The following is a 25,141-nucleotide window of genomic DNA, read 5'->3' on the forward strand; positions in this document are numbered from 1 at the left end:
ATATGGTTTACGGCCATTCAGGTTGCAAAGGCAGTTTGCAACAGTGGGTAAGACCTTTTTTGAGATTTGTAGTCCATTCATGTAACCGCTTTCTAGAAGGGTAAATTTATACTTGAAAAATGAATTTGAGAGCCCAAGTGGCTCAGTGGATTGAGAGTCTGACTTCAGCTTGGGTCATGATCTTGCGGTTCAGGAGTTCAAGCCCCACATCGGGCTCATTGCTATCGGCCTGTCAGCACAGAGCCCGCTTTGGATCCTCCGCCCTCCCCCTACATATGTACTCTCAAAAAAAAAAAAAATGCATTTGAGTTGGGAAGACTTAGAGCATTACAAAGTTATTCTATGCCTATATGCTGGATATAGTTTGCCCCTCTGTAGCCTTTCTGCCTCCTGTTAGGAGGCTAATCTGAAGCATTTTTCATGCAAAACTGCCAGGGGTGTGGTTTGGATTAATTTGTTGGTGGGGGGGGCACTATCAGCCAGAAATCCAGCAGGAAAAGGGGGGCCATTCTCTTGGCATTTTCTGGTGAGCTGTGTCCATCAACAGAAGGTCCCTTTCTCACAAGGCAGCCCACTCCTACCTCCAGGTTCAGTTGTAAACCCCTTCCCTTGGAGCCTTCAATAGTACATGACTGGTTTTTAAGTCTTTGGTTGTTACTAGCTCTGGGTTATTGCATTCTCCTTTGTAAATCTGTCCCTTTATACAGATCTCTTAATGGGAGTAACCTATTTCATTCCTTGTGGGTCCTGCCTACAGTGCCAGGCCTTGATCATGAATCGCGTGATGTAGATATTGCATATTCAAGGGAAAATAACCTGGAAGCTCTTGTTTTTCTCTAACTTGGAAGGATGTTTTAAGGTCATCCCAAGTTCTCATACTTTGTATCAATATTGTGGTCAATTACTGGTATTGGCAGCAAGTTGGGACCACGTGTTTGCCAGATTAAAGATAATTCAAGATGCCTAGAATTTACTGGAGACATGGCAAGAATCTGACCATTTGCGCTCTGCCTATTAGGATTTTAATATTTCAAACCTAGGAATGGTTTTCAAAGGCACTAGCAAACAGGTCTTGATGTCCTTTTCTTGGCCTAATCATGAAGATAGATCACAAGGTCAGCTTGTAATATTCCTTCTCAGGTAAAAAGTCTATGCCTATGTTTAGGACTACCACGGGCTAGTTTGAAGCCACTATCTGAGGGATGTTTAGCTCTATTTCAGCTTACTTTGATGTTCCTTTCCCTGTTCTTTTCCAAACGGGATCCCTATTCTCTGGTCCACAGAAGTGTTAAAAGGTGTAGTTGTAGCATGAAAGACTTGAAACATAGCATCAAGTGCTCAGCTTTCCTCATCTGCAATTTACCATGGATTCTTGCACTCTGGCTCCTTTATTGTATTTAGACCTTAGTTAGCAAATCGAGTACAGTTTCAACAGGGCTTCACAGACCACAGACCCATCCAAGACAAGTATCCAGAGTCCCTATGTTCTGGCAGTTCTTACTGGGAAAGCATTGTGAGGCCTTGTAACACAAAGATGCAGATTCGCAAGGCTTGAAATCCTGAAACGCACGGTTCCTCATGGATATCCAAACTGAAGATCAGAGAAAACCAACTCCAAGGCCAAGCCCAGGGCCCCCAGAAAGAATGACTGAAGCAGTCCTCAAGGAGTTAACAGCAGCCCTTCTCCAAAGGGCAAGCAGAAGGTCTAGGTTATGGCTCAGCTGGGTCCACCACATTAGCAGCTCCTTTAGACAAGACCTTACACTAGAAGCCAGTGATGGAATAGTTCAGGAGTTTAACTAGTCACTCAGGTATGTACAAAAAGGGAGGGGAGTCCCAGGTAGAGAGGGCACCACCACAGCAAGAGGTCTCATGATAGTCAAGACAAGCAGTCCGGTTTGCGGGTGGAATATATCCTATCTCCCATTGGCAGAATTTGGATAATCGCAGAGGCAGGCTGATTTCTGGCAGCTTTTCCTGGTCGGGAAGGCAACTAAGGAACAAGATCAGAGGGGCTCCATCAGTCGCTTTGGTGTTAGGTTTGGCTCCAACAGTTTTCCTGTGACTTGCCAACTTCTTTCTGCATGGTCATTCACCTTCACCGAAGTAGTTTAAGAAGTGAGGCAGGACAGGAGATACCAGATCAAGACCCTCGTGAAATGAACTCTAGGGAAAGGTCCAAGACCAACAAGGTGGAAGTCTCCAGGACCAGCAGGTAGGGGACTTCCCAAGTTTAATGGAAAGGAATCAGTACAGCCATACCATTTAAATGGGGGAGAGGCATGGGGAAAGCAATAGCCAGTTGCCAGGATGAGTTGGTCTGCTCTCCAATTCCCATAGGTCAGGGATCCTGGAGTCTAAACACAGCCTCTTGCCAGGGAAGTCTTCAGAATAGAGAGAGAGGACTTTTCACAGGAGTTTTTCCTCTTTTTCCTGGGATTTTTGGCTTAGTCTTACCATGCTGGCCACATAGCTCAGACCCCAGTTTAAAAAGCCACAGAAGTTGTTTTGGGAGGACTAGTTTCCTGGAGAATTTTTCTGATCAAATATAAAGATATTCATGTAGCAAACCTTCCCAGAGTTAACGGAAGGCATTACAGGAGATATTCAATCCACAATGGGAGGTAGAATTTAGGCTTTGTTGGCTGTTCCAGGATGTGTGAACAAGTCAGGATTTGAAAGAAGTCAGGTATAGAGAAGTTACTTGTTAAATGAGGAGACAGGTTTCCAGAGACTGGAGGAGAGTGGAAGGTTCGGGAGATTTTAGGTTTAGGAGTGAAGCCAGTTCCCCTCCACAGACAGAGCTATTGAGGGTTACCTTGAAGTCCTTTTTCTGTGAATTAAGTAGAGGAGTATGGTAGTGCGGCTTAGAGAATTTAAGTCTGAAGGTTTATCTAATCTCACTTGCCCGGTAGTAGGGTCAGTGACCCATGACAACTTCTAGTAGCTTTTCAATCACCAACCACAACGCAGCTAGGTTTCTGGAATGAAGACTTTAAGGCTACAACTTCCAGGTTTGACCGGTAAAGCAAGTGATCAGAGGCCTCAAGGTCAAAACAAGGCTTCCTTTGCATTTCAGTAACAGAGTAGTTGGCCTACACAAGCAGAATGCTATTCTGACACAGGCTGCTCTTATCCCCACCCAGACACTGGAAGCTGGGAATATCTGAACTCAAGTGAACATAAGGCCTTGCTTAGAAATACAAAGGCCTACTTGAGGCCCAAACCACATGAAAGTGCTGGGAGAGTCAACTATTGTCTTCAGTAGAGCACAGAAAGCCAGGTAGTTGCTCCTGGAAGCTGCCACCCCAAGGTAGGTCACTAGGGTTCCAGGCCAGGGGTGGGGTGGGATGGGGAGGTTGAAGCTAGGAAATCAGGGTTTCAGGAGAAATGTAGATTTTCATGTTTATGGGCACCAGTGAGAAAGTTTGAGAGGAGGAAAATGGGTATTCCCACGGACTTTAAACCCAGAAGGTTCCCCCAGGATCAACAGTCTTAGTGCAACTCCACTTCAGATTTGTGTATCACCTTCTGTGGCCTTCCGGAGATAGCTTCACCAAGTTGTCCTTGGGCTTCAAAGAAGGAATTCAGAGTAAATAACCCTCTCGGCTGTCTTGGAATCCCTCCAGACTTTTGGACTCAAGTATTTATGTCCCCCTAAATGGTTTCCTAACTATGCTGGGATACTCCCAGTGCATCAAGTCCCAAAGTACAGAGCCCTGATGTAGCTGTTGGGAATTACTGGCCCACCATGGCTCTATTTCCAGTTTTTAACAGAGACTTTAAGTTTGTCTACAGCCAGTGTTAGGGATAGAAAATATTCCTTCAATGAACGGTCTAAGTTCACTCTGCATAAACCCTCAGACGGCCACCGTAGTGATCTGATGGACATTATCAGTACCCATATGTGCTTTTGTTTTAGGCTCAGGATTTTACCCTTATACAGGAGCAGTCTGTTTAGGCACTCTTAAAGTATCTCAATCCCCAAGAAACGGGCTTCCTATGCCAGACTCCCAGCTACCTGTCACAGTATTTTTGAAGCCTGTCCTCTTACTAGGTAAGCTTGTTATAAAGCCCAGATTCCAGGACTCCAGGCCTTATTTGCAAGGAAAGGGCCTTTCCCCATACTTTTAGCAAGAAACATCTTTCGAGGTCTCCTTTTCCCCCAGTACCAAGACATTCAGGATTGTTCTGTCCTCTGGGGCAGTAGTACCTGTTGATATCCTTTCACCACGGATACATTTAAGCTTTGGCAGGCTTTCCATCAGCCGTGAAGTGTGTAACTGATACGTATTTGTGCCCAGTCACGAGTTTGAACACAGGAAGTATAGAACTCTTCATTAGCGATTCTCGGAGTATCTCAAGTTCCTACCTAGGACTTGGATTAATACCCTTGTCAACCACTCTGATTCTGTGATCAAAGTGACTGGTATACCTTATGCCTTTCAGGCTGAAGTCAGTCTTCCTTTTGAAAAGGGTTAGGAAGGAGAAATAGTCCTCATCCAGTAGGACTCTCAAGACTTGCACTGGAAGGGAAGTGGGGCATGAAGGACACAGATGTCCCAGTAAAACGGAGATAGAAGCCACACAAGGTACTTCCCACTATCGAGGCAGGTCTGGTCTACATTGCTGATGTGACCCTGACAGATGGTTACAACTGCCTATTCGTTTACTGGGCCTGGTGGTGTTCTAAGTCACAGAACTAGGTCTTTCAGTGAAGGCCTAGTCAAGAACTACAAAGCTGGTTGAAGGAACTGGGTAAGAAAGGACTCGACAACTGCCTCAGAATAGTCCAATGCAGAGATAGATTCACTCCATGGGCACCATCAAGGAGGCCTACTGGGCAAGATATAGTCATGGCTCAAGAGACAGATCCCATTCAGCATCTGCATAGGAGAATCTTAAAGATTGCATCTTAATCCTACAAAGGTACAAAGTGGAAGCAATTCCAGCATTTTGTTCACGGGAGATATTGATAGGGTTTTTACAAGGATAAAGCCATCTATCCGTCTATATATAGATATATCTCCTCACATGGTACACCATCGATGTACCTGGATATTGAAGATGACAAACACTGGATATTCTTGCAAAGCAGGGAGTCACCTATCAAGCCTGCAAAAGCCAATTTGCAGCCCATCACCTTAAGTCACTAACTGAAGTAAGGGATTCTCATAGTAACTACTATTCTCAGTATCTTTAAGGGATACGATTCAGTTTGGGAACACTACCAATGGCTGTTGGACTGCATGGTTGGAACCACTTCTATTCCAAAGGCAAGAGCCACATGTATGCTCATTATACCCCCTAATATTATCATCTGATACTACCAAAAACTAGCATTTCAGGCTACTCCATGGGAACAATGGTCACACAAAGAGCCAAGTTTTACCTTAAGCAGAAACCTGGTCAACCTTGCTAAGAGAACAGGTCTGCTGTGCTCTTTACTCTGGCAATTGACTGAAGACTGAAGGGACAGGACCATTTCAATAGAGTCTTAAGACCTCAAGGGAAAAAAGCAAGCAAAGCTACAGGTGTACTTTTCTAATTCAGCTTGTTCATCTGTTTTGCTAGTATTTTTAAAGGACTTAGCCAAAGTCACTAAGACGTTATGGCATTTTGTAACATTGTAGAGCCATACTCTGAAATGGTCTGCCAAAATCTTGCTTAGACACTACCTTATTTCTCTGTTCAGACCTAGCTTTAAGTATAGGATTGAAAAGTCTGTCCTTTTCTTTCATGTGTTTTCTGGAATATTTGGTTTTGGTTTGGTTTTTTAACACAACAACCAATTTTCTGACACCAACTGAGTGTCCAACAATTCAAATGACATTATGCATAGAATTGTGGACAGATACAAGTTTAAGGACTCAGTACCACAAAACTGCTTCCGCTTTAAATACAAGTTCAGAGATAACCTGAACATCTGCCCAACTTGACTCGAGTTCTTAAATCCCCTTAAGTTCAGTTTATTGGAACTGTTCATCCAACTGGCAAGTGTTTATGTGTACTAGTTTATGATGAAGGATAGGACTCAGGAACAGCTAAGTTTAAGAGACGCATAGGGCAACGTTGGGGGTGCAGGGAAGGAGGCCTGGTAGTTGGTACAGAGCTTTCATGACTTCTGGGCACACCACACTCCTAGCACTTTTAGGTGTTCACCAACCCAGAAGCTGGTCAGATCACTTTGCGTAGGAATTTGATCCCCAGCTCCCACACTTCTCTTTTCTGCAAGTCAGGGGAGAGAGCTCAAAGGTCTAACCCTCCAAACGTGTGTTGCTTCTGGTCAAAGGCCCATCCAGGGTGACATAGAGGGACCACTCTAAGTTGCTTCATTAGCATTGACTCAAGTATGATCACAAGGGGCTCCTTATGAGTAACAGTAGACCCCCCCTAGCACTCCTGAGATTCCAAAGATTTTTGAGCTTTGTGCCAGGAACCAGGGACCAAGACCAAATATAGGCCTTACACAGCACATCGTCCAAGTGGAAATTTCCTTGGGCTTTTTAAATACCATAGACCACTTTGTTTTGTGGGTTTTCTCTTAAAGCCCAGTGTATTGGTCTAAGTACATTTTCTATGTTGCATTTTAACTGTGCAACAGAAAGATGTAGGATACACCCATTATAAATGGGTTAAGGAGCTCTAGACCTACCAATTGGTAAACGTGCCATTTAAAGAGGAACAAGACTGGGTGCCCACACTGATCCTGACTTGTACCACACTCAACTGTACACACTACCTTCATCATTAAAGCCTGTAGTAGAGAAATTCACCTGTTTCAGTAGCACTTTTATGAAGAAGCAGAGTCCTGGAAAGCCATAGAAGGGCTTCGTGGATCCTTAAAGGGGTAAGGAGGGCTTGGAATGGCTCCCCTAGCCTCAGAAGGGCTAGCTTCGAGGACAGGGAAGTAGAGCCTTTAGCCTGTTTCCAGAGCAAACATCAGGCAGCTTTCTAACCGAATCAGAAACCATTCCCTTTGACAAGGAGTTCGGCAAGCCAACACTGTCAAAAATGGTAAAAACAGAGTGACGGAAGCAGCATTTTTACAAACCTATGAGAGGAAAGAACCACCTACAAATGCTAGTGAGACTCTGCAAGAATTCCTAACACCAAGAACTTATACCAAAAAGGTTAGATCATTTCTGTATATATGTGTACATAGAACCTAAACTTGTATTGAAATAAGATTTTCTCCAACAGGGACATATGGGGTTTCATTAAGTCCTAAACCGGTTTCCCAGCCGCTCCTGTATCAGGGATTGTTTCGACATTCTGCTTTAAGTAGTGAGGAGTTCCTAGCCCTGAGGCCAAGTCCATAGTCCTCATGGTTGTTCACTTACTTTCACGCGTAAGCGGCTCACTGTTTAACATCCACCAAAACAGGATTCATCCAATAGCCCCCCTGACCCAGTTTGTTAACCCACAGTCCCTCACATTGCAGAGATGGACAATTCTGACCATCAAGTTAGCTGTAGCTATGTCCCCAGTCCATCCTCATCCTCATCTCCTCACATGGGCATTTTTATCCTCTCCCATCACAAGAGGGATTACAGTGTAATAGGATTTTAGGAGACCACATTCATATAGCTTCATGTTAGTTTTTGTCTGTTGTGCCTAACTTACTGAACTTTGTCATAGATATGCATGCTTAGGAGTATTGTGTACTTTTGGTATGATCTGAGGTTTCCCACAGTCCCAGGGCAGGGGGCAGTCTTGGAAGCTATACCCTACAGGTAAAGGGAAAGGGGGACGCTCAAGGAACTGCTGACATGGAAGTTTAATGAACATCTCTCAAGTGATTTTTCCGGGAATATCGGTTTTAGAGAACAAAGTTTCAAAGATGAAGTCAAAATGCCTTAAATCCGGCTGCATCCCCCTCTTGGTTTAAAAGTTCTGAATGGAAAGCCAACAGGGTAAGTGCCATTTGTACAGGTAAATGGAAGTTAGAGTAAGGTAGGAGTCACCTGTAATAAGGATTTAAGCCCAAAAATGTAGGTACAAGCAGGAAGCAGAATGCAGTGTAGGCCTACGCGTTTTTCAGTAGGGGCTGTAAATTAAACCAGACCCACGGGAACATTTGGATTGCTCGGTCTAGGTCAAAGAAAAGAGCCCGTTTCTATAATCACAGAATGATTAGGTAACTGAGGGGTGGAGATGGCACTTGTTACCCAAAGTACTTGAGTGTACCTAAAGACAGTATGTTGTTTCAGATACACTTGTCACTTTCCTACTATCTAGGTCCAGACTGATGCCAAGTGATAGAATATAAATGGCAGACCTCATGGTTCAGGCAGGGACCCTATCTGCCCTGAAGACAGCCACCAAGAACCCTCTTGCACTGTTGGTGGGAATGCCAACTCGTGCAGCCGCTCTGGACAACCACGTGAAGTTTCCTCAAGAGATTAAAGATAGGACTACCCTACGACCCAGTCATAGGCACTACTAGGAATTGATCCAAAGGATAGAGGAGTGCTGATGCATAGGGGCACAAGTACCCCGATATTTATAGCAGCACTTTCAACAATAGCCAAGTTGTGCAAAGAGCCTTGATGTCCATCAACTGATCAGTGTCATCGTTAGCTATACATACAAGGGAATACTACTTGGCAAGAAGAATGAAATACTATTTGCAGCAATATGGAACTGGAAGATACTACGCCGAGTGAAATAAGCCCGCCAAAAGACAGGTCACAGGTTTTCACTCCTGTGAATCCTGATAAACTTAACAGAAGACCAGGAGGGAAGGGAAGGGTAAAAAAGAGGCAAACCATAAGAGACTCTGGAATGCCGAAAACAATCTGAGGGGGAAATGGGGGATGGTCACTGAGGGCACTTGGTGGGAAGAGCACTGGGTGTTAGATTCATGCGATGAACCACGGGGATCTACCCCAAAAACCAAGAGCACATTGCACCCACTGTTACCAGTGTGACAAGTTCTATTTGATAACGACACCAAGATGTAGCTTTCCTGAGACTAGGACATTGATTTCACTTACCCACAAGCCCGACTCCCACACACTGTTGTCTCACAGCAACAGCAACTCTGGCAAGAGATTCTGGCTAGTGCTCTTTTTTTACCCCTTTCTATGGTTTCAAAAGACACACACACACACACACACACACACACACACACACACACGAGATTGAGTTTTCATGGAAGACGCCACTGGTGGCAGAAATTTTAAGCTACACACCCTCCTCGATTTGGTAGCTGGAGGAGAAGCCTTGGATATTAATCCTATGGATTATTTCCCACATCCACAGCCCTCCTCCCATACTCCAGACTACTACTGCCCATGGTCTGCTAGACTGCTGGGCAGCTAAGTACTCCTGGGAGAATACCAAACCCTCCTAAGTGTGGGCCTGTAATCAAGGTGGAGCGGGGTATCCATATGTTGAGCAGTTTATCCAAACTGATTTCCCTACAGGTTTCTAGGATCCCATGGAGTTCCGTTAGAACAAGAAAACTTGGACAAATTAGGATCCCCAATCCTAGCTGGGGCTGTTGAATCTTCTTCCAACATGGTCACTGGCCCTGGGTTGAGGAGTATGGGACAAAGTCACTACCAAGAATATGGCCTAAGTACTGTCTCAGTCTGGCTTTAAGGATAATCAGAAATCGGCATTTAGACACTTAGTACAAAGTCAGGACTATTGGCAAGGGGTTTCCTAATAACCGAAAAGCCAGAATTTGATCAAGCAATGTTCTTTAGGCAATGGGAGGAGGGTGAAGAGAATAAACCTGCAATAATTCGGCAGTCAGGGGAACTCAGACTACAAGGGACAAGAACAAGGGCTGGCCGACAGAACTGAAGTTCTATAGGCAAAAGCTAAATATGGTCTGGTTTATCGTAGGTCACTAACAATTGGACAATATTGAAAGCTGTAATGGCCTTTGAATAAAAGGATGCAGTTTCCTGGTAAAACCATCAGGAGTAAAAGGGAGAGTTTTCACCTGTTCAATGCAGATCCTAGGGATTTTAAGTGGAACCCTCTAGATGAATTACTGGAAGTTTAAGATACAGGAAAGTTAGCATGCAAATAAGCATCCCTGAGAGTTTAGCATGAAATCAGGTTTTCCTTAGCTGAAGCAGTATTTGAGAAGGCAATCCAGGAAGGACTGATGATAGAAGTATCTATGTATCTTAAGAACTGTGTGGGCATCCGATAGAAAATAGTTAAGCGTTTCGAGGACAGGATTTAGAGATACATGGGACCCCTTCCCCTCCTTATGCTCTGCAGATCCACGGGACTTTGAAGTAGAGGCTACAGAGGACAAGGAACAGAGCATCCGGCAAGCCCCCAGAACAGGCCTTTTCCTAACAGTTATACATCAGGAAGGCCACTGGAGGCCAATTACTGGTCCCCTGCAGACCTTGATACACCAACCATGTAACCTGAGCGGTCCATCATGAATTGGGCACCTGATGATCCAAGCATCTACGATGTTGGACACATGGATCCAAGTTCCCTAGAAAGTAACATATGGTATCAGGCCCTGGGCAGGTGTTGAAAACGAAGCTCTAGTGGAAGATGTTAAAGAGGAATTAAGCATGTACGAAGTTCCTTGGAGAGTAACACCTGGGATGTAAGATGGGGGGGCGGGGAAGAAACTAGATTAAGCAGGGAGGACTGTCAGACTATCACGCCAACCTAGTAGTCTCTGCCAATCCCATACAAAGCTTGGGAGCCCTTTAGAGGAGTCCAGCCTACAGGGGAGAACGGCAGTACCAGGTTTTACCACCATGCTAGGTCATTGGCTAGGGTCTGTCCCGAAAGGAGCGTGATCCTGGGTACCACGACCTCACTCCCTCCTCTACCAGGAGCCTCCATCAGTGACCAAGATCAGTGCACAGATACTTTAACTGCTCCTGCATATCAGGTCGAAGAATTACAGAGCTTGACACTTTCCCCCATAACTTTCTTAGGTCAGGCTCCAATAGTGGCTGGCACGATGATGTACCATTACCAATTGCCTTCCTCTCCCTGTATTGCTTTTTCTCTACTGGCTTTCCCACATCTCAGTTCAGCTATTCACAGCCACGTTCACGTTTGAGAAGCCATCTTATAGGCAAAAGCCTAGGTGACTTATTCTATGTGACAAGAAGGCACACCTCCCCAGTTTCAACAGGGCCACGAAGCATGGGGTGAAACTCCTAACACTGTTCCACACTAGCTTGTGACAATCGGACTTGCCTAACGATTTGCCCAAAGTACCACAGATGCCCGGCCGAAAATGGACACTGTGGGGACCTAGGGCCACAGGTTTTCATTAGCATGAAAGGTTCCCCCCACCCCTGACCACCCACCATGGGAGGTAAAAGTTAGGGGGACAAGTAGGCTTTCTTGATAGGACATTCTTTACAATCCTCCTTCCATTAACCTGGTGTTTGCACTGGTACAACTCTGCATCATTAGGGAATTGTTTTTTTACCTTTAACATTTAAAATCTTTGTCCGCCAAGGTGACTGGACTTTTGAATTTCAGAATGAAAGGCAACGGTGTTCAATTAGAGGTTAGAAATATGAAGGAGCCACTGGAAAGGTCAGAGAAAGTTGGCAATCAAGAGACGTCTAACAGGTCAGAATATACCAAGAAGCAATGACAAAAATGTAGCCAATACTATCACTGTGTCTGGTATTAGAGAAGCCAGAGGCCTAGAAAATAGACAGGACCACCTGACTACGGGGAATTGTTCGTTAAGATTCAGAGATAAACTGGCCAAGTAAGGGGTGTATTAATGTTGCAAGAGGACTAAAAGGAAAGCAGCCAGCTCTACAGTGAGGCTCTGTCCCTCATGGCTTCTGTTTTGACTATTGACCAGCGTTTTGTTTTATACAGGCAGCACAGGGCAGATGCCCGAGACATCTAGAACCCACCCAAAGTTTAGAACTCTCAGGAAACTCACCTTTAGGTAGGAAAGGGAATCTGCCTCTTAGCCCTGGGTCATAGGGAGACTGCTCTTTGGGGCTAGAGTTAATGGCTAGAAGAGAATACAAGCAGAAAAGTTCCAGTTGCCTTGAGGTAGGGTCAGGCAAAGACGACTCAGGAGACTTGTTAGAACATTATGGCTATCTGAGCCAGCTACCATTTCTTGGAATATAGCCTGCCACTGGTGACGTGTGCCTTCATTTAGTTGCCCAGCCGCTATTCCAAGTACCCTGACCAGTTACTGCACTGCATAGAGGCAGGAAAGGTCAGCGACCTGTAGAGGAACAGGGGCTGGCTTATGATGAAAGATGTGGCCCTCCCCTCCAAGGTGGGAGGAGCTTCACAGTAAGATGTGGACACTTGGAGAACCACTTTACCTTTAGGGAAGGGCAGTTATCCTGAACCTCTGGAAAGCACCCAGACACTTGGATGACCGAGTCAACAGGAGTCTATCAGGTTCACAGATGCCAGCCCAGACCTCTGAGCATTTCTCACTATTCTGGTTTATAGTTCTCCCACATCTCCCTCCAACTCACGGGGAGGGGGGTGGGGGTGGGGGTGGGGGTGGGGGTGGGGGTGATAGGAAAAACAGCTGTGACCACTTCGTCTAGTCAGAACTAGATTCTCATCAGGGAGAGGCCACCAGTCTTTCCACTCATGTGACAACAGCAGCTCCTAGACCACAGAGAGGTAAACCCCCAGCTAGGGGCAAGTGGAAGCTCTACAGGATCACCCATAGCTTCCTGCACATACACAAGTGCTCCAGGTCTTCTGGACATCTGTCCCCAAACCCCTTCTTGCCCACTTGCTCCATGGTTCTGGTCCATTACCTCCCATTGCTCTCAAGGCCTGCTCCCCCTTAGGTGGTATGCACGGACCCACTCTAAACTGAAAACCCAGTTTATGGCTTTTGACAGATGACTCAACTCCATAATGGGCACTGCCTGACCTTCTGAACTTCACCCCTGGAGGCTTCAAGTTACCAGTCACCGTCTAGGCGCCTTCCAGCTTTCTACTGATCCAGTGAACCAGCTTAAACAGGACTATCAACTGCTATTAAGTTCTCCAGCCTAGGGTGGGACTATCCAGTTATGTAGCTTGTGTATCCCATTACATTGGTAGCCCAAAATTCATAGGGAACTCAGGAAGTTGCTCAGATTCCTTTCTTACAAATAGCATTTGTAGACCCCTTTCCAGAACCTATAACTGCACTTGGGTTAAGGGAGATATGGCTGGAGCAGGGAGCCTAAGCCTGTTTTCTAAGGCTGTCCATTTCTTCAGTCTTCCTCAGGCTCCCTATTTTTAAACATTTACCTTGTTGGGACTAGTCAGTACCTCAGGTGTTTAACAATCTTGGTAGTCCTGAAAACCTCACTATTTGCAGGCTTTTTCAACTGTTTGAATAAGCTGGTTGCTGATCAAAACAAAGTTTAAGGTTAAGCCCAGCTGTTTTATGTTTATCTTGTATGACTACAATATTTGACTGGCATTTCTATGTTGGTGTCAATGTTTGAGGAGGAGAAATGTCCGTGTTCTTCTGTTGCCCAGAACTTTAAGGACACCAACTGGGATCACTAGCAGTCCTAGGGGAACAATCTGCATGTGAACAACTGATTAGTCAGCTGCTCTGTTCAATTTCACGTCAATTCCATGTCAGAGGATGCCTCCTATCCTATTTGGAGCCTTCCACTTCCATTTGGGGAGCTACGAATTTGCCATCTTAGGATCTGCCTTCTGAAACCTTCGGGACTTGTCCACACTGAGCCTCCAGCAGCCTGTTAGGTTTACATTTGGTACTAGGTCCTATGAAGGCTTTTACAGAGTTGCTGCTCTTTTAAGTTCTCTGTATCGGTCTTTCCAATTGGAGCAACAGTTTCCCTGTAATGCCAATTCCCGGTGGACTATTACATCATGGTTTTCTTAGTCATAGGCATGGGACGAACAACTTCTAAGCTCCTTACGTGATGGTGTCGAAACCCTAAGTCCCCTCTAGTCAGAACTTTAAAGACTGGTTCCTTCAGGAGAAAAATACAAGTCATTCGGAAGAGTCAGAATCGGTTCTAGGTCGATTAAGACCTCAACGGCGACAGTGGGTGAGGTTACAGAGCCCCCAGGAAGGTCACCCGTTCTTATGCTTGGAACCAGATGGACTTATTGAAATAAGCATCTGCTCACCTTCCACACTGGCTTCTACTTTTGTGAAGTCACGTTACTACTTGGGTTCCCTTTTGTTTAGGAAGAAATATTTTCCTCTTGATCTCAGGAGGCTTCTCTCAAGAGACCAAGTTATAATGGAGGGTGAAAAAAAACCCCAGCCCAGCAGCGCTAGCCATAGTTTTGGCTTCATGAGGAACAAAAAGGATCACATTTGACAGTGAGTCGCTGAGCGCGTTCCCTGTGCGTGGGGATCAGCAATACCTGGAATACAGCACAGGTACACTAATCCTCCATAGAGAAATGGTTCCCAGAGAGTCAAGCATTACCACGTGATCAGACAGCTGCTGCTCCAAGGGCAGGAGGGAAAAAAAAAGGGTAGAGAAAAGCCACTTAGTAGGCCTAGGCCTCAAATTTAGACACCTTTGAACGACCACACCGTTTCCGGCGTCAGCTGAGAAGGCACTGCAGCTGAATCTCTTAAGTATTATTTCAACAAATAGAGGGCCCAAACCATGGGAAAATGCTGGGGTTAGGTCTTCATGTTATTGATACGGCTGGGGAGACACCAAGGCCTCCACGGGCCTGCTGCTCAGCCATCAGCTGATGAGCAGCTAGGGGTTGTGGAGTTCCTCTCCCAACAACAGCTCAGGTAGAATTCCAGGGTTCTGGGATGTGGAAGCGTTTCATACCTTGTGGGAAACTAGGCTCTTTATGGTTGGTGAAGCAATGAAGTCAGTTTTCTAGATGTGTGTGATTGGGCCACATCGAAGCCTTTATAAAGCAGCATTAGAATATGAGCTCTAGAGACTACCCAGTATTTAGTTCTGCTACATCACTTTTTGGGATTGAAAATTCAAGGTCACAGAGAAACACCAATTTGGAGTATCCACTGGATGTATTAAGGTAGCAAGAGTTTTTTTCCACGCAGCCCCCCATTGCAGAGTTCAACTTGCTTAACGGCTATGGTCTGAGATAATAGGTGGATGGGACACACGGTTGCTTTAACTACATTCAACAGAAGCCCCTCAGGAACTGCTTTTTCATAGGACCTGGAGTCCATCTGGAGTTTGACCTAGACTCACCTGGAGTCACGTATACTTGGAGTTCCAAGGAGCTCCAACTGCTACACCCACACTCCTACCCCTAAGCCTTCAGTGACCACAGCAAAGCTCAAGCAGCCACGTTGGAACTAGATGCCAAAGTGTGAGGTGCCAGGCAGAGGCAAGAGGCTTTACAGGCCGAGACAATAGCCTGACTTGAGGCACAGGTTTTCGAGTTTATGGCATGTTTGGGGCAATAGGGCTAGCTTCTAGGCTGGAACCAGCTACCTAGTATGCAGACGGTGAACCCAGGTGAGAGCATTTCGTTACCAGGAGATGAAGACAGCTTTGAGCACTGAGCTTACAAGAATGATCACCAGTCCCCCCCAGTTTTTCCAGGTAATACAAGTCTTTTTGCCTTGTCCCACACTTCAGCCTTATTCCTGAGACCATATTCTTACTTCCTACCTGGTTTGTGCCCCGGGGTCAGTTCTACCCAGCCTGCAAGACCCGCTCACAGCTCATTACGGAAGTTCCTCTACCCATAGCGTTTCTCCAGTTCCACAGCACAATCAAGAGCTCACTTATTTACGTCAAGCTCCTAGAATCCTTTGAGGTGCTCCTGGCAAGTGCTATACTCAGCACTGGGATGTTAGAAGCTTCCCTGGGCATTTTCCTAGGATCACCAAGTAGCAGTACAGGAAAGCTTGGAAGGTTATGGAGACTTGTCCAGGTTAACCTAAAATCCTTCCGAAAATCCTCATTTTCCTTCCCCCTCCCCCAGCTGAAGAGATTTACTTGCTCCAACTACAACCCAGCTGTCCCTTATTTTGCTCCATCACCTCCATGCCATCTATTCATCTTAAAGCTTCCACAGGGTGATAAGCAGTGATTTCTCCGGAATTCTGTCAACTGAAGTCTTAGAGCACCTCATGTCACAAGAATCCATTCAGTCTGTAATGGTTTTGCCGGCTGGTCACCTTAACTCTGCTTGGCTGAAATCGCTGGAAGAGCTTTCAAGTAGGAGCTATGGACATTGGGAGTCAGTGCAAGGTGGGGAGACACAGTCAAAAGAGGTCAAGTTCTTTTTAGAGCTTTCTGACACTAGGTATCAGGACTATGGAAAGATCTTACCCCCTTAAGTTGTGCTCGTTTGTCCTGAGACTTTAGATTCTTCACCTGTCCTTTCTCAAGCAAGCTGAAAAGTGTTCCCCCCCGGGACTGCATACCGTGGACTGCTGGGTTAGATTTTAGCTACACTTGTGCAACTACCTGGGGTTGCAGCTCGAGATCCATGCACTTGAAGACCCTGCCTGAGATGGTGACCAGGGAGCCCAGCACCCCAGTAAGGTGCAAAGGAGGTGCCACTCTAGGGACTCTAGCTGACCTAGGAGCTGCTAGGAGAAGCCGTTTTTTAGAAACCTGGTTATACAAGGGTGAGGTACTTGAGTTTTCTAGGATCAGACCTGGTATAGAGTATCCTTGTGATAGGTTAGTTGAAGCGTTTGCTCTCGACACCCATTAAGTGTGAGTGGAAGCAGCCTAGGAGGCATACCCAGCAGCTGGACAGGCCTACCAAAGCTGATGTCCGTGTTTCTGGACTCACGGTTGACAGGTTTCCACGTGAGCATCAAGGCCTGCCCAGAGCTTAGGATACCCGCACTAAATGTCAGACTTAACCTTTTTGCTACTTCACAGGATACCTGGATTTCACTACTCCGTATGGATTTTTCATGGAATACGCTCAAGTTAGGTGATCAGTAGCAGGCTGCCTGCTCAAAGGTGCTCAACCCCTCTTCCCCCTCCTAGAAACAGTCGTCAAGTGTAGCTTATTCTGCTTCTATTTAGCTGCTACTTGGCCATTAACTACCAGTGCTTAAGAATGGGTTCTAGTAGCTTGTTGCAATCCTTCCGGCATTTTATCTGACCAAGATTTCAGCAGTTTGAGCCCCGAAAGCAAGGTGATTAGGCACAAGCCAACGTGAGCTCTCGCTTGCACCCTAGGTGAGAAACCTCAGATTTGGAGAGCAGAAAACCTCAGAAAGACCTGCTTAGCTCCTGGCCCATGTCGCTGCTTTGCATCTGCCTTCAGAAGCCTTAGTACAGAAGAGCAGAGCTCCGTCAAGATACATGGAGCTGGAAGACAAGCTTCCCGGGAAATAAGCCGCCAGACTCCATCGCAACGTTTCCTCTCTAAGCAGTAGGAAGGTCCAGCTGACCAGTTTCTATGTTCAACTGTCGGAAAAGGGAGACGGACCTTCCCCTACCATTACGGGAATAACCGCAATTGCCACAGCCACTAAATTACGGAGCGTCTCTGCTGGAGCACAGCTTCTCCTGCTAGAGGCCAGAGTGAAAGACGCAGAGCCCCTTCTATAGGAAGCTGGAAGAAGACTTCTGCGGGCCTGCTTCCCCCTCCCTGGCAGTGAATCAGACAAAGCCTGAAACTCCGGGAGCAATCTCAGTCACGCAAACCACCCCCTAACACTTAGGGAACAGCCTTGTTCAGAACTAGGGTAGAAAGAGGAGGTGAAAAGCCAGCTCTCCTGGAGGGGACAGCACGATGCTTTGTAAAAGAAGCCACAGTGAAAAGAGAACAGTCCTGCCAGCACTAATGGCCTTCCGGGCCCGGAAAAGGGACAGAAAAAGAAACTTCTTGGAGGAAAGAAAGCAGATACTACTCCCTCCCCTATCCCCTAGATGCCCCTCTCTCTCACCCAAGCCCCTACCTCAAAAAACACAAATCTGCAAACCCAGAGTCGGAAAAGCCGCCCCCACGGAAAAAGCCACAAAAGCCCAGACCACGACCGGCAGGAAAACCCCTCCTCTAGACCAGCAAGCGCCCAAGGCCCCCTTTTAAAGGCGAGCGTGATTGGCGCATGCTCACTGGGAAGAGAGTGGCATCAGCGAGGGGAGAAACACCTGTCTTCCCATCCCTCCTCCCGTGCTGCCTCCTCGTGTCACTTCCAGGCACCTGCGGCCTCCAGGAAGAAAAAGGGGAAGCCAAAGCATAGCGAAGGCAGCAGCTTTATCTGGTGGGTTCCTTGGGCACAGCCGGGCCTCCTCTGACCTTCATTTCACCTTTACCCCCAGAGCTCCTCCACATTTGTGCTACAGAGCGCCCACGGAGAAGTGCTTCTCAAAGACTAGCTCTGAGGACCTTCGCAGTATTTTCCCAAATACACACAAGCCTTCGCCTGTGGGTATCTCCACTCACGGATAGGGCTGCCAGGTTTCACAAATAAAAGGGCAGGACTCATAGTTAACATCTGAATTTCAGATAATCAACAAACGGTTTTGTAGTCCAGGTACGCCGCATCGTAAGCTGTACTGTACTCTTTGGGGTGTATCTGTATGGCGAGGTTATTTGTTATTTACCTGAAATTCAAATGTAATTGGGCATCCCGGCCTTCATCTGGCAGGCCTTCTCAGGGGGCCCCAGACCACCCAGAATGCTTCCCCCGCTTGAACAACTGCGGGCTAATTTCTTCACAATGATAATGAGGAAAACAAGACGACCCGTTGCCGCTAACCTATTGCACCTGAAACTTTGGAGCACCGCCAAACAGACCCAGGTCTGGCCCGCCCTGAAAACAGTTCCTCTCATATTCAGCAGGCTCTGGAGAATAGGCCAAAGCCTGAAGCAGCCCCTTGGGAAAGAATTTGCTGTTAAACTTCCTGTGTAACTTGGAATAGATTTAGCCTTCTCTGTGGTTATTAATTTCCCCCAATGTGAATTCAATAATGACGGCTACTCTTCACTGAGCCTGGCACTTCATTGATGTTATGTCTCATTCTTCCAACAGTGCTGCTTGTTGGGCACTATGATCTTGATTTTACACATTTATATTTTACAGAACTCGGAGAACAAAGGGCCCATAGTGGGTGAGAGCTAGGATTTCAACTCAGGCCCCGTTTGATGATAAATCCTGGGATCTTTTCAGTTGCTCACATCACTTCCTAAGTTTCTCTGGGCTGTTCATTCATGTTTGTTAGATTGGTTGCTTATGATTAGGTAATACAGGCACACAATACAAAAGTACAGAGGTATAAAAAGGCAAAAAACAAGAATCCCTCCCTTGTCTCCTATCCACTCAATTCTCCTCCCCAGAGACAGTCAGCCAGTGAATAGATTTCAGAGTCCGTCCATTTTCTTTCCCACACAGGTGGATTTGTATGCAAATTTTTCTGCACTTCCTTCCCGTTTCTCCCACTTAATACATGCTGGAGATCTTTCCATTTCAGTCAATGTAAAAGTGTCTTATTTTAATGGCAGCATATTATTCCATGGATGGGCTATATTTCTACCAGTGCTTCAGAGTACTAAATTTCTGTTTCTTTTCCATCATTTACTGCGTTTAGAAACAATGTTGTGATACATACTTTTCTGCAAGCTTATATTTGTACATGTGCTCTCCATGGGGTATACCTTTAGGAATGGAATCCCTTGATCAAAGGATAGATACATTGTAAACTTTTAGAGATATTGCCAAATTGGAGTGGGGTGAGGCAACTTACCCTTTTTTCAGCAATATAAGATGACCTACTGGCCCCCGATATCCATTACCCACGTTTGTGATCTCCGAATTCTAGACTCCAGCGCTGTAAGAAAATAAATTTCTCTGGTTTAAACCACCCAGTCTGTTGCGTTCTTATGGCAGTCCTAGGAAATGAACACACGCATTATAGGGAGTTTCTTGCCACCTGTTAGCAAAAACCACTTCTTACTTCCATACTCTGCCAATGTGATAGGTGAAAAAATTGTGTCTCGTTACGAATTTCATTCATTTGCATTTACCTTATTATAAATGTGACGGGAGATCTTTTCCCATGTTTGAACCTTTTTCTTTTTCTTTTTTAGAATTGTTCATCTGAGTTGCCTGGGGCCCCAGAAATGAAGACAACACATGAGTAAATTCTTGTGTCCGGTTGGTAAAATAATGCCAACTTGGTTTTTTTATTTTTATTTTTTAAACGTTTATTTATTTTTGAGACAGAGAGAGACAGAGCATGAACGGGGGTGAGTCAGAGAGAGAGGGAGACACAGAATCGGAAGCAGGCTCCAGGCTCTGAGTGGTCAGCACAGAGCCCAACGCGGGGCTCGAACTCACGGACTGTGAGATCATGACCTGAGCCGAAGTCGGCCGCTTAACCGACTGAGCCACCCAGGTGCCCCTGTGCCAACTTGTTAAACCTTTTGCTATTAATTTGTGGAAGCACATCCTATTCTCAAAAAAGTACCTTTTCCCTGTGATTTGAGTTTCAAATATTTGTAGGTTGTCTTCCAACTTTGTGCATATGGTAGTTTTTCTAATTCAGCATGTTTACTTTTTATGTTGTCATATTTATGACCTCAGAATTTGATGTCAAACTTGAACTTTCTCTGTTCCAAGGTTAGAAAACAAATTCTCCAATGCTTTTTGTCCCACACCTCTGTTTTTTAAAGTATTTAAAAATTTTAACTGCTCAGAAATGTATTTAGCTGTCATTTGCATTTCAAATGTTTTCCTCCTGGTCTATAATTTTCTGTTGACCTTTTATGGCAGATTATTTTGTTGTTCCACGTTATTTGCCCCCTATCCTATAAGAGGATTTTACATCTTTTCTTGTTGACCTGTAATGCCTCCCATCCAGGGAAAAAGTCAACATCCCTCCCCACTGATGTGTACTTGGTGAATGGTCACCAATATTTTCACAAAATGAGATCATGTTATACAGTTTTGGGTTTTTTTTTTTTTTTTTGCTTGAAGGAACATCGTGGGTTTCTATCAACTCTCTTGCTCTTTTTCCTTTGCCACAGGAATGGCATGTCCCAAAGAAAGGCTGTTCCTTCAGCCTAGGTCCAGCAGATCCACAGCCACCAAGAAGTAATGTGAGTGAATAATAAATGCTCACTGTTATACACTACTGAGACTTTAGGGTTGTTTGTTACCTCAGCAAAGCTGACTAATTCACATTTTTAGTTGTATCTATGTTTAGCTCTTGTGTCATGAAGTACAAATACAATCCAAAAAAGAAATTGGGTGCCTGGGCGGCTCAGTTGGTTGAGCATCTGACTCTTGGTTTTGGCTCAGGTCATGACCCCATGGTCCTGGGCTCAAGCCCTGCATCAGGCATGGAGCCTGCTTAAGATTCTCTCTTTCCCTCTCTCTTTCTCTCTCTCCCTCTCCCATGCTCTCTCTCTAATAAAATATAAAAAAAAATTTTAAAGGAAAAAAAGGAATGTTCCTTGCCATAAATTACCACTAAGTTAAACCCATCTTAGCACCACCACCCAGGTCAAGAAGTGAGATATTGCCATCCCTGGAAAATAAGATTGTACCCTTTCCTCACTGTTACGGGCTGAACTGGGACCCCCTCAATTTCATATGTTAAAGTTCTAGGCCCCAGGACTTCAGAATGTGACTGCATTTGGAGACAGGGTCTTGAAAGAGGTAATGTTAATATGAGGTGACATGAGTGGGGCCTAATCCAATATGGTGTCCTTGTAAGAAGAAGAAATTAGGACAAAAACACACACAGAGGAAAGACCACGTGAAGATCCTGGGAGAAGACCGCCATCCACAAGCCAAGGAGAAAGGCCTCAGGAGAGACCACTCTTGCTGACATCTTGATCTCTGAATTCTCGACTCCAGAGCTATAGGAAAATAAATTTCTGTTGTTTAAACCACCCAGTCTATGGTGTGGTCTTATGCCAGTCCTAGGAAAGGAACACACACATTCTAGGAAGTTTCTGGCTACCTGTTAGCAATCACCATTTCTTCCTTCCTTACTTCCTTCCATCACTCTACTGTGTTGCCTGTTTCTTTATTTTCATAGCAATATAATTATACAGTGCCTTTGTGTGTGTGTGCGCATGTGTGCGTGTGTGTGTGCGTGCGTTTGGCTTCTGGTGCTCAAAATTATGTTTGTGAGATTCATCAGTTTCTTTGCTATAAAAATATTCTATCCTGTATTAACCACCATCTACTGTCAATGCCAAGCATCCTCCTGTTTGTGGACTTTTGGGTTGTTCTCAGTCTGGGACTGTTATGAATAATACTGCTATAAAATTCTCGGACACATCTCTTGGTGCTGATTTGCATACATTTCTGTTGTGTATCTACTCAAGGGAAGAATTGCTGGATTAGAGGGTACTTTAGTAGACAGTATCAAATACTTTTCAAAGTGGTTTTAATAATTTATATCCTCACCGAATGCAAACTGGTGCAGCCGCTCTGGAAAACAGCGTGGAGGTTCCTCAAAAAATTAAACATAGACCTACCCTATGACCCAGCAGTAGCACTGCTAGGAATTTACCCAAGGGATACAGGAGTGCTGATGCATAGGGTCATATGTACCCCAATGTTTATAGCAACAATTGCAACACTAGCCAAATTATGGAACGAGCCTAAATGTCCATCAACGGATGGATGGATAAAGAAGACGTGGTTTATATATACAATGGAATACTACTTGGCAATGAGGAAGAATGAAACTGGCCATTTGCAGTAACGTGGATGGAACTGGAGGGTATTATGCTAAGTGAAATAAGTCAGTCAGAGAAAGACAGATACCATATGTTTTCACTCTTGTGTGGATCTTGAGAAACTTAACAGAAGACCACGGGGGAGCGGAAGGGGAAAAAAAGTTACCGAGAGGGAGGGAGGCAAACCGTAAGAGACTCTTAAATACCAAGAACAAACTGAGCGTTGATGGGGGGTGGGGGAGAAGGGAAAGTGGGTGATGGACATTGAGGAGGGCACTTGCTGGGATGAGCACTGGGTGTTGTATGGAAGCCAATTTGACAATAAATTCTATTTTTTAAAAATTAAAAAAAATAATTTATATCCCCACCAGAAGTTCAGGAGGGTCTCTGATGTTCTACAATCTTGCCAATATTTGTTATGGTCAGACTTGTTCTATTTTTTTCATTCAAGAATATAAAATAGTTTCCCATTATGGTTTGAATTTGTATTTCTGTGAATACAGATGAGGTTAAGTACCTTTTCATGTATTATTAATCGGTCATTAGAATATTCTGATCTGCAAAGTCTTTTTTCAATACGTTCATGTTTCTATTGGATTGTTAGTATCTTTCATACTAATTGCAGATATTCTTTGTATACTATGAAAGTGAGCCCTTTGTTGGTTATTATGCCATGAATATATCCTTCCATTCAGAAAATGTAAACTTGTCCCTACCTTACATCATATTCAAAAATCACTTCCAGATCCATCGTGGGTATAAATAAAAAAGACAAGACAATACAACTCTTAGAAGATAACGTGAAAGAATATCTTCATGACTTTGAAGTAAAGAGGGTCTTCTTGAGTAGGGAACAAAAAATAGACTAATAAATTTGATCACAACAATAATAAGACATTGTTCATCCCAAACCTCCATTTCGATGAAAAGGCAAGCTCACAAAAAGGAGGTGATATTTTTAGAGGTGTTTAAGCGAAGCAAATACTCATTTTTATTGGAAGAAGTTAATGATAATATTGAAAGTTGGTTCATTGAGAAATGATAAAACAAACATTATATAAAGATTGAAAAACAGAAGCACATAATAGATCACTGTTTCTGGGAGTAGTACTGGAAGTGAGGATGGGTGATAGGGCTGGACAAAAGAACTTTTGGGTTTTATTATTATCCCTCTATAGTATTTGATTTGTTAATTATGTGCATGTAGTACTTTGATTTTTTTTAAAAGGACACTCTTAAAAGAAAAAAGATGGAGTATTTCTTAAACTCTCACTGCAGTACCCCTGGAATAAAAAATGAAGACACCTTGCGGAAATATAGGCGATCCCCTAAAACAGCAATGACAAACTGAAAAATGCTTTGAGGGATTGTATTTCATAATAAAAATCACAAGACCTTGGGGCACCTGGGTGGCTCAGTCAGTTAAGCATCTGACTCTTGATTTTGGTTCAGGTCATGATCTTAAGGGTTCATGAAATCAAGCCCCACATCTGGCTCTGAGCTGTCAGTGGGAAGCCTGTTTGGGAGTCTTTTCTCTTTCCCTCTCTCTGCCCCTCCCCTGCTTGCACTCTCTCTCGATTTCTCTCTCTCTCTCTCTCTCTCTCTTTCTCTCTCCCCCCTCTCTCTCAACAAATAAACTTTAAAAAAAAATCACAAGAACTTTGTCTTCTTCCTCACAATATATTCATGTTAATTTAACGTGAAATCATCTTTCATTTAAAGTACTTACATTGTCATTCAAATCTTCAGGTAAATTTCATGCTCAGGGCGCTCCAGCTTCAAGTAGCCTCAGGCCACCCCTGTTACCCCCCTGGGGATGTAAGTAACCCCAGTTTGAGAAGGCTATTTCTAACTTGTTAATGCTGCCTTAATGGCTAAATATACTATAGCTTCCAGATGTATCTATTTCAGATGTTAGATAGGGAGCACAGGGTAGTGTAATGGAAACAATATTCATTTTGCAATCAGAAGATGCAAGTTCAGCCCATGACCTTAGTGTGGGCCAGCCACTCTAACCTCCTCAACTATAAAACAAGCCTGATAAATATTGATTTTGCTTACTACACCACAAAATGGTTCTAGAGCTTATGTGAGAAATTATTTTGTAAACCGTGTAACATTTGTCGTCTAGTGTAGAAAACTCAGGTCAAATATTAATGCCAACATTTTAAACATAAGTTGGATACTATGATACATATTAGGGTCTTTGTAGCTTCTCTGTCTCCTACTTCAAGGAATTTGCATGGTTTTTTTTTAATGTTTATTTTTGAGAGAGAGAAAGCGTGAGTGGGAGGGGGGCAGTGGGTGAGGGGGACAGAGGATCTGAAGCAGGCTCCCTGCGGACAGCAGAGAGCCAGAAATGGAGCATGAGATCGTGACCTGAGCCAAAGTCCAATGCTTAACCAACTGAGCCACCCAGGTGCCCCAAGGAGTTTGCATTTGACTTATAGCTTCTCTGTGTCTCCTACTCAAGGAGTTTGCATTTGACTGGGCATAAGTTCCATTTTACAAACACTTACAGCATCCACTCCATATCAGGCTA

At 44.7% G+C, this 25,141-nt stretch overlaps 1 long non-coding RNA gene across 2 annotated transcripts in view; it reads right to left on the bottom strand.

Annotated features, from left to right (window-relative positions):
- Positions 1-13,906: 13,906 nt before the first annotated feature.
- Positions 13,907-25,141, bottom strand: part of LOC111561743 — an 83,910-nt gene continuing 72,675 nt past the window's right edge. For both annotated transcript variants that reach the window (XR_006584305.1, XR_002744500.2), the window contains one exon: positions 13,907-19,733. This is a non-coding gene — a long non-coding RNA (uncharacterized LOC111561743). The remainder of the gene's footprint in view (positions 19,734-25,141) is intronic.

The sequence above is a fragment of the Felis catus genome, chromosome C1 (assembly GCF_018350175.1).
Source record: "Felis catus isolate Fca126 chromosome C1, F.catus_Fca126_mat1.0, whole genome shotgun sequence".
Classification (NCBI taxonomy): Eukaryota; Metazoa; Chordata; class Mammalia; order Carnivora; family Felidae; genus Felis; species Felis catus.